This window comes from Camellia sinensis, chromosome 2 (assembly GCF_055761805.1).
Source record: "Camellia sinensis isolate YWXY chromosome 2, ASM5576180v1, whole genome shotgun sequence".
In the NCBI taxonomy this organism is placed as follows: domain Eukaryota; kingdom Viridiplantae; phylum Streptophyta; class Magnoliopsida; order Ericales; family Theaceae; genus Camellia; species Camellia sinensis.
Window position 1 is genome coordinate 131,722,806 of NC_138962.1, and position 8,660 is coordinate 131,731,465.

Here is an 8,660-nt window from a genome sequence, read left to right on the forward strand (position 1 = left end):
TTGTTAAGTTCGTCACTGGGTAATTTAGTTGGAAATTTCTAAGCAATTTATTGAGAATTTACTGAGTAAGTTACTAAGAATTTATTGATAATTTACTTAGACTTTACGGATTAATTTATTGAGAATTTACTAAGTAATTTACTTAGAATTTATTGAATAATTTGTTGAAAATTTACAGGAAATTCACTAATTAATGTTCGAATAATTTACTGAGAATTAACAATTGCTTCACGAATTTTTTATTGATAATTTTATGAGTAATTTACTATGAATTTACTGAGTAATTTACCAAGAATTTATATAGAATTTTCTTCGAAATTATTGAAAATTTTCTGAGTAATTTATTGAGAATTTACTAAATAATTTACTGAAAATTTACAGATAATTTACAAAGTAATGTATAGAGAATTTATAGAAAACTTAACGAGTAATTTATTGAGAATTTACGGAGGAATTTGCTGAGTAATTTACTAAGAAATTACTTTGAATTTACCAAGAAATTATATAGAATTTTCTGAGAATTTATTGAGTAATTTACTCGTAATTTACTGATTAATTCACAAAAAATATTCATGTAATTTTTCGAGAATTTACTCAGAATTTTCTGATAAATTGCTAAGAATTTGCTGAATAACTTATGCAGAATTTTACGTGTAATTTGCTGAGAAATTTCCTGAGTAATTTAGTGAGAATTTACTAAGTAATTTACTGAGTAATTAACAGAGAATTTACCAATACTTTACTGAGTAATTTATCGAGTAATTTACTGATAAATTACCGAATAATTCACTCATTAATTTACTTGTAATGTACTGAGAATTTAAGGAGTAATTTATTGAGAATTTACTCAGTAATTTGGTTAGAATTTATTAAATAATTTACTAAGAATTTACAGAGTGATTTTCTAATAATTTATTGAGTAATTGACCAAGAATTTTTTGAGAACTTATTGATAATTAACTGAGTAGTTTACTGAGAATTTACCTAGTAATTTAAAGATAAATTTAGTGAGTAATTCACCGAATAATTTACTATGAATTTACTTAGTAATTTATTTAGAATTTACTCAGTAAATTACTAAGAGTTTATTGAGAATTTACTGAGAATTTGTTGAGTAATTTTGCAGGAACTTACCAATCGTTTACGAAGTAATTTACTGAGAATTTACCGAGTTATTTACCACGAATTTACTATAACTTTAATGGTAATTTGCTGAGTAATTTATTGAGAATTTACTGTGAATTTAATGAGTAATTTACTCAAAATTTATTGAGAATTTTCACAGAATTTATTGAAAATTTTCAGAGTAATTTACTTTGAATTTATTGAGTAATTCACCGATAATTAACTGAGTAATTTACAGAGAATTTAATGAAAATTTAACGAATAATTTACAGAGTAATTTGATGAGTAATTTACCGAGAATTTTTACAAAATTTTCTGAGAATTTACAGAGTAATTTACTCATAATTTACTGAGTAATTCACAAAAAAATTTCTAATGATTTTCTAAGAATTTGCACAGAATTTTCTAACAATATACTGAATAATTTTCTGAGAATTTTGCGTGTAATTTATTGAGAATTTTACTGAGTAATGTAATGAGAATTTATTGAGTAATTTACTAGGAATCTACCCCAATAATTTACTGAGTAATTTATTGATATTTTACTGCGAATTGACTAAGAAATTTCCTGATAAATTGTTAAGTTCGTCACTGGGTAATTTAGTTGGAAATTTCTAAGCAATTTATTGAGAATTTACTGAGTAAGTTACTAAGAATTTATTGATAATTTACTTAGACTTTACGGATTAATTTATTGAGAATTTACTAAGTAATTTACTTAGAATTTATTGAATAATTTGTTGAGAATTTACAGGAAATTCACGAATTAATGTTCGTATAATTTACTGAGAATTAACAAAGTGCTTCACGAATTTTTTTTTTGGTAATTTTATGAGTACTTTACTATGAATTTACTGAGTAATTTACCAAGAATTTATATAGAATTTTCTTCGAAATTATTGAAAATTTTCTGAGTAATTTATTGAGAATTTACTAAATAATTTACTGAAAATTTACAGATAATTTACAAGTAATGTACAGAGAATTTATAGAAAACTTAACGAGTAATTTATTGAGAATTTACGGAGTAATTTGCTGAGTAATTTACTAAGAAATTACTTTGAATTTACCGAGAAATTATATAGAATTTTCTGAGAATTTATTGAGTAATTTACTCGTAATTTACTGATTAATTCACAAAAAATATTCATGTAATTTTTCGAGAATTTACTCAGAATTTTCTAATAAATTGCTAAGAATGTGCTGAATAACTTATGCAGAATTTTACGTGTAATTTGCTGAGAAATTTCCTGAGTAATTTAGTGAGAATTTACTAAGTAATTTACTGAGTAATTAACAGAGAATTTACCAATACTTTACTGAGTAATTTATCGAGTAATTTACTGATAAATTACTGAATAATTCACTCATTAATTTACTTGTAATTTAAGGAGTAATTTATTGAGAATTTACTCAGTAATTTGGTTAGAATTTATTAAATAATTTACTAAGAATTAACAGAGTGATTTTCTAATAATTTATTGAGTAATTGACCAAGAATTTTTTGAGAACTTATCGATAATTAACTGAGTAGTTTACTGAGAATTTACCTAGTAATTTAAAGATAAATTTAGTGAGTAATTCACCGAATAATTTACTACGAATTTACTTAGTAATTTATTTAGAATTCACTCAGTAAATTACTAAGAGTTTATTGAGAATTTACTGAGAATTTGTTGAGTAATTTTGCAGGAACTTACCAATCGTTTACGAAGTAATTTACTGAGAATTTACCGAGTTATTTACCACGAATTTACTATAACTTTAATGGTAATTTGCTGAGTAATTTATTGAGAATTTACTGTGAATTTAATGAGTAATTTACTCAAAATTTATTGAGAATTTTCACAGAATTTATTGAAAATTTTCAGAGTAATTTACTTTGAATTTATTGAGTAATTCACCGATAATTAACTGAGTAATTTACAGAGAATTTAATGAAAATTTAACGAATAATTTAGAGACTAACTTGATGAGCAGTTTACCGAGAATTTATACAAGATTTTATGAGAATTTACAGAGTAATTTACTCATAATTTACTGGGTAATTCACAAAAAAATTTCTAATGATTTTCTAGAAATTTACACAGAATTTTCTAACAATATACTGAATAATTTTCTGAGAATTTTGCGTGTAATTTATTGAAAATTTTACTGAGTAATGTAATGAGAATTTATTGAGTAATTTACTAGGAATCTACCGCGATAATTTACTGAGTAATTTATTGAGATTTTACTGCGAATTTGACAAAGAAATTTTCTGATAAATTGTTAAGTTCTTCACTGGGTAATGTAGTTGGAAATTTCTAAGTAATTTATTGAGAATTTACTGAGTAAGTTACTAAGAATTTATTGATAAATTACTTAGACTTTATGGATTAATTTATTGAGAATTTACTAAGTAATTTACTTAGAATTTATTGAATAATTTGTTGAGAATTTACAGGAAATTCACTAATTAATGTTCGAATAATTTACTGAGAATTAACAAAGTAATTCACGAATTTTTTTTTGATAATTTTATGAGTAATTTACTATGAATTTACTGAGTAATTTACCAAGAATTTATACAGAATTTTTTTCGAAATTATTGAAAATTTTCTGAGTAATTTATTGAGAATTTACTAAATAATTTACTGAAAATTTACAGATAATTTAGAAAGTAATGTATAGAGAATTTATAGAAAACTTAACGAGTAATTTATTGAGAATTTACGGAGTAATTTGCTGAGTAATTTACTAAGAAATTACTTTGAATTTACCAAGAAATTATATAGAATTTTCTGAGAATTTATTGAGTAATTTACTCATAATTTACTGATTAATTGACAAAAAATATTCATGTAATTTCTCGAGAATTTACTCAGAATTTTCTGATAAATTGCTAAGAATTTGTTGAATAACTTATGCAGAATTTTACGTGTAATTTGCTGAGAAATTTCCTGAGTAATTTAGTGAGAATTTACTAAGTAATTTACTGAGTAATTAACAGAGAATTTACCAATACTTTACTGAGTAATTTATCGAGTAATTTACTGATAAATTACTGAATAATTCACTCATTAATTTACTTGTAATTTACTGAGAATTTAAGGAGTAATTTATTGAGAATTTACTCAGTAATTTGGTTAGAATTTATTAAATAATTTACTAAGAATTTACAGAGTGATTTTCTAATAATTTATTGAGTAATTGACCAAGAATTTTTTGAGAACTTATCGATAATTAACTGAGTAGTTTACTGAGAATTTACCTAGTAATTTAAAGATAAATTTAGTGAGTAATTCACCAAATAATTTACTATGAATTTACTTGGTAATTTATTTAGAATTTACTCAGTAAATTACTTAGAGTTTATTGAGAATTTACTGAGAATTTGTTGAGTAATTTTGCAGGAACTTACCAATCGTTTACGAAGTAATTTACTGAGAATTTACCGAGTTATTTACCACGAATTTACTATAACTTTAATGGTAATTTGCTGAGTAATTTATTGAGAATTTACTGTGAATTTAATGAGTAATTTACTCAAAATTTATTGAGAATTTTCACAGAATTTATTGAAAATTTTCAGAGTAATTTACTTTGAATTTATTGAGTAATTCACCGATAATTAACTGAATAATTTACAGAGAATTTAATGAAAATTTAACGAATAATTTACAGAGTAATTTGATGAGTAATTTACCGAGAATTTTTACAAGATTTTCTGGGAATTTACAGAGTAATTTACTCATAATTTACTGAGTAATTCACAAAAAAATTTCTAATGATTTTCTAAGAATTTGCACAGAATTTTCTAACAATATACTGAATAATTTTCTGAGAATTTTGCGTGTAATTTATTGAGAATTTTACTGAGTAATGTAATGAGAATTTATTGAGTAATTTATAAGGAATCTGCCGATAATTTACTGAGTAATTTATTGAGATTTTACTGCGAATTGACTAAGAAATTTCCTGATAAATTGTTAAGTTCTTCACTGGGTAATTTAGTTGGAAATTTCTAAGCAATTTACTGAGAATTTACTGAGTAAGTTACTAAGAATTTATTGATAATTTACTTAGACTTTATGGATTAATTTATTGAGAATTTACTAAGTAATTTACTTAGAATTTATTGAATAATTTGTTGAGAATTTACAGGAAATTCACTAATTAATGTTCGAATAATTTACTGAGAATTAACAAAGTGCTTCACGAATTTTTTTTTGATAATTTTATGAGTAATTTACTATGAATTTACTGAGTAATTTACCAAGAATTTATATAGAATTTTCTTCGAAATTATTGAAAATTTTCTGAGTAATTTATTGAGAATTTACTAAATAATTTACTAAAAATTTACAGATAATTTAGAAAGTAATGTATAGAGAATTTATAGAAAACTTAACGAGTAATTTATTGAGAATTTACGGAGTAATTTGCTGAGTAATTTACTAAGAAATTACTTTGAATTTACCAAGAAATTATATAGAATTTTCTGAGAATTTATTGAGTAATTTACTCATAATTTACTGATTAATTCACAAAAACTATTCATGTAATTTTTTGAGAATTTACTCAGAATTTTCTGATAAATTGCTAAGAATTTGCTGAATAACTTATGCAGAATTTTACGTGTAATTTGCTGAGAAATTTCCTGAGTAATTTAGTGAGAATTTACTAAGTAATTTACTGAGTAATTAACAAAGAATTTACCAATACTTTACTGAGTAATTTATCGAGTAATTTACTGATAAATTACTGAATAATTCACTCATTAATTTACTTGTAATTTACTGAGAATTTAAGGAGTAATTTATTGAGAATTTACTCAGTAATTTTGTAAGAACCCACATTTTTTTCATCTTAATCATGTTCATGAGCATTTGCATGATTATGACTTGTTAAGCTTGCATGTGTGTGTTGTGACTTGTTTTGCTTTAGCAAGTGAGATTCGTGCCTTGATTTGAAGCCTTGTGATTTGTCTAAGCGTAGTGTACTTGTCTTGTTCCTTCCTTGATGTTAAAACTTAGGTCACGCCTTGCCTCTAGCCGACGTTATTTCAATGCCGAGGTCTTCCTTAGTCTGGCCTTAGTATCTTGAAACCCCTTGTCAACCTCAGTCCTTGCCTCGACCATGTTAGCCGAGATGTCACCTTGCACCCCAGTGATCTCGTCCTGGAGCGGTATGACCTAGGCCGAGGTGTGGCGCATCTAGGCCAAGATGTGGCACAGCTTAGTCAAGTGTTGTCCTTCCTAGCCGAGGTCATTGTCACCTTAGTTGACGAAGTCCTTGGTCAGCCGATGTCACCCCTTGCCGGAGTGTCATTCTGTGTAGCGTGTTAGATACGCCTTGTTGTCAGCCGATGTCATTGCCTCGTCAGAAAGCCCATACCGCTTTGCTTGTTGAACACCCTTTCCACCATGCTTTGTCTGGCCTGTCAGCCACCTTTTCAGGATGAACCCAACCAGTCGCCGCCACGTGTCTCAGCAGAGGGTTAACCCCAGAACCGGGTATAGAAAACTATCATTTGGTGTCATAACCTTGTCTTGTAGAGAGAGAAGCTCTAGGAGGAAGAAAGAGTTTTAGAGTGAGGAAGTAGATCTTCAAGCTTGATTTCTAGAGATCCAACCGTTAGATCCGCGTTCTAAGGTTAGATTCTTGATCTACTCGTGATGTTCTTTATGTTTATGTTATTGCATTGCATGATTGAAAACGATTTGTAAGCCATGCATCGTTTTGAAGTTCGATTTTAGATAGAGAAAATGACATTCATATGTTCTTCAAGAAAGTCTTGTTTTGATCCGGAAGCTTGCATAAAGAATCATGTTTAAGTGTTTATTTCCGCAAGAATTCCAAGTTCGGGTACCCAGGTCCATGTTTTCAAACTCATAGCACGAAAACCCCAGATTTGTGATGGCAGATTATGATTGAACATTCTAGTTTTTCATGTTTTCACACTCATGTTCTTCATGTTCATCAGCAGAGGGAAACCCAGAGTTTCCCGACCTCTTTTCCTTGCATGTGGCCCTCGGGAACACACCTCGGCGAAGAGGTGTGGAACCTCGGCCTAGACCTGGTTGGTGCCCAGCATGTTTTCCGAAACCATTTGTGTACATACGAAACTTGTTGAAGGTGCATTCAAAGGCTTTGCCCTGTATTTGTAGGACTTGGGCTTGTCTCGACCCCGACGTGTGAAGAAACTATGTGAGTGGTATTTTTAATAAAGCTATGTTACACTTGCTTTCATAAATCTCGTCTTGCCTTGTTTGAAAAGTACTTGATCTAGCATGAATGACTATCCCTATTTTGTATATCAAATGCTATCTTGTTTTGATGACTTGTCTTGACAGTCCTTAGTGCTAGAGGACTCTAAACTTTTGCAGCACAGCTTGTCTTGACAGTCCTTAGTGCTAGAGGACTCTAAACTTTTGCAGCACAGCTTGTCTTGACAGTCCTTAGTGCTAGAGGACTCTAAACTTTTGCAGCACAGCTTGTCTTGACAGTCCTTAGTGCTAGAGGACTCTAAACTTTTGCAGCACAGCTTGTCTTGACAGTCCTTAGTGCTAGAGGACTCTAAACTTTCGCAGCACAGCTTGTCTTGAAACTCTTGTCTTGATATGTCATCACCCCTTGAAATAAGTAGATGTTATTAACATCCAAGGAACATGAAAGCCGGCAAATGAACTTGATTTCCCTCTTGATCGAAAAGTATGCTATGTATAGTTTTGAAGGAAATCTTGGATATTATTCATGCAAAACCTTTATTTCTAGTATCATTCACTGAGTATCCAAGCTCACCCTCTCTATATATATGTAGGTGATGAACAAGAAGGCATTGAGGCCTAGACGTGATTGCCGATGTGTTTTGGGTGCTTTGCCGACATGTTTTGGATTTGCGTTTTGCATCGTCTTGAAGATTATGCTTCTCGGCTTATGTTTTCTTTGTTTGTTTTGGCTTATGTCGGCTTGAGAAGCCTTTTGGTCAGGATGTATTTTGTGTTCCATTTTGTTGTATCTAAAATTGTAAGACTTGTAAAGATGTTTGATGTGTGGCATTCCATTGGACTTATGCACGGCTCTCATGGACAACTCGGTTTATATGTATATTTTGCTTCCGCTCTTGTAAGCCCCATATTTCATACTCTGATTGTGTGTGATTTTTGTAAGACGGCCTTCGGTAACCTCGGGTTACTGGCCATCACGGCACCAAACTACTAGGGGCGGTTTGGGGGCGTGACAGAATGGTATCAGAGCACAAGATCCTTGTAGTACGTTAATCACACACCTTGAGTCCTAGAGAGCCTAGGATTTCCCCTAGAATGATGTTAGGAATTGCATCATATTGCTTGCTACTTGACTATGTGTGCATCAATTCGGCTAGACGCTCGTTACTTGCGTATGTGTTATTTGTTTAGTTGTTTTAAAGTCTCATCTTGCATTCCCCCTAGCATCATGAGGAGAGGTAGACCCCCGGTTGGCCGAGATCGATCGGAAGACAGGATGGAGAGATTGGAAAGGTTAGTCGAAGGCTTGGTTCGTGAGCAGAG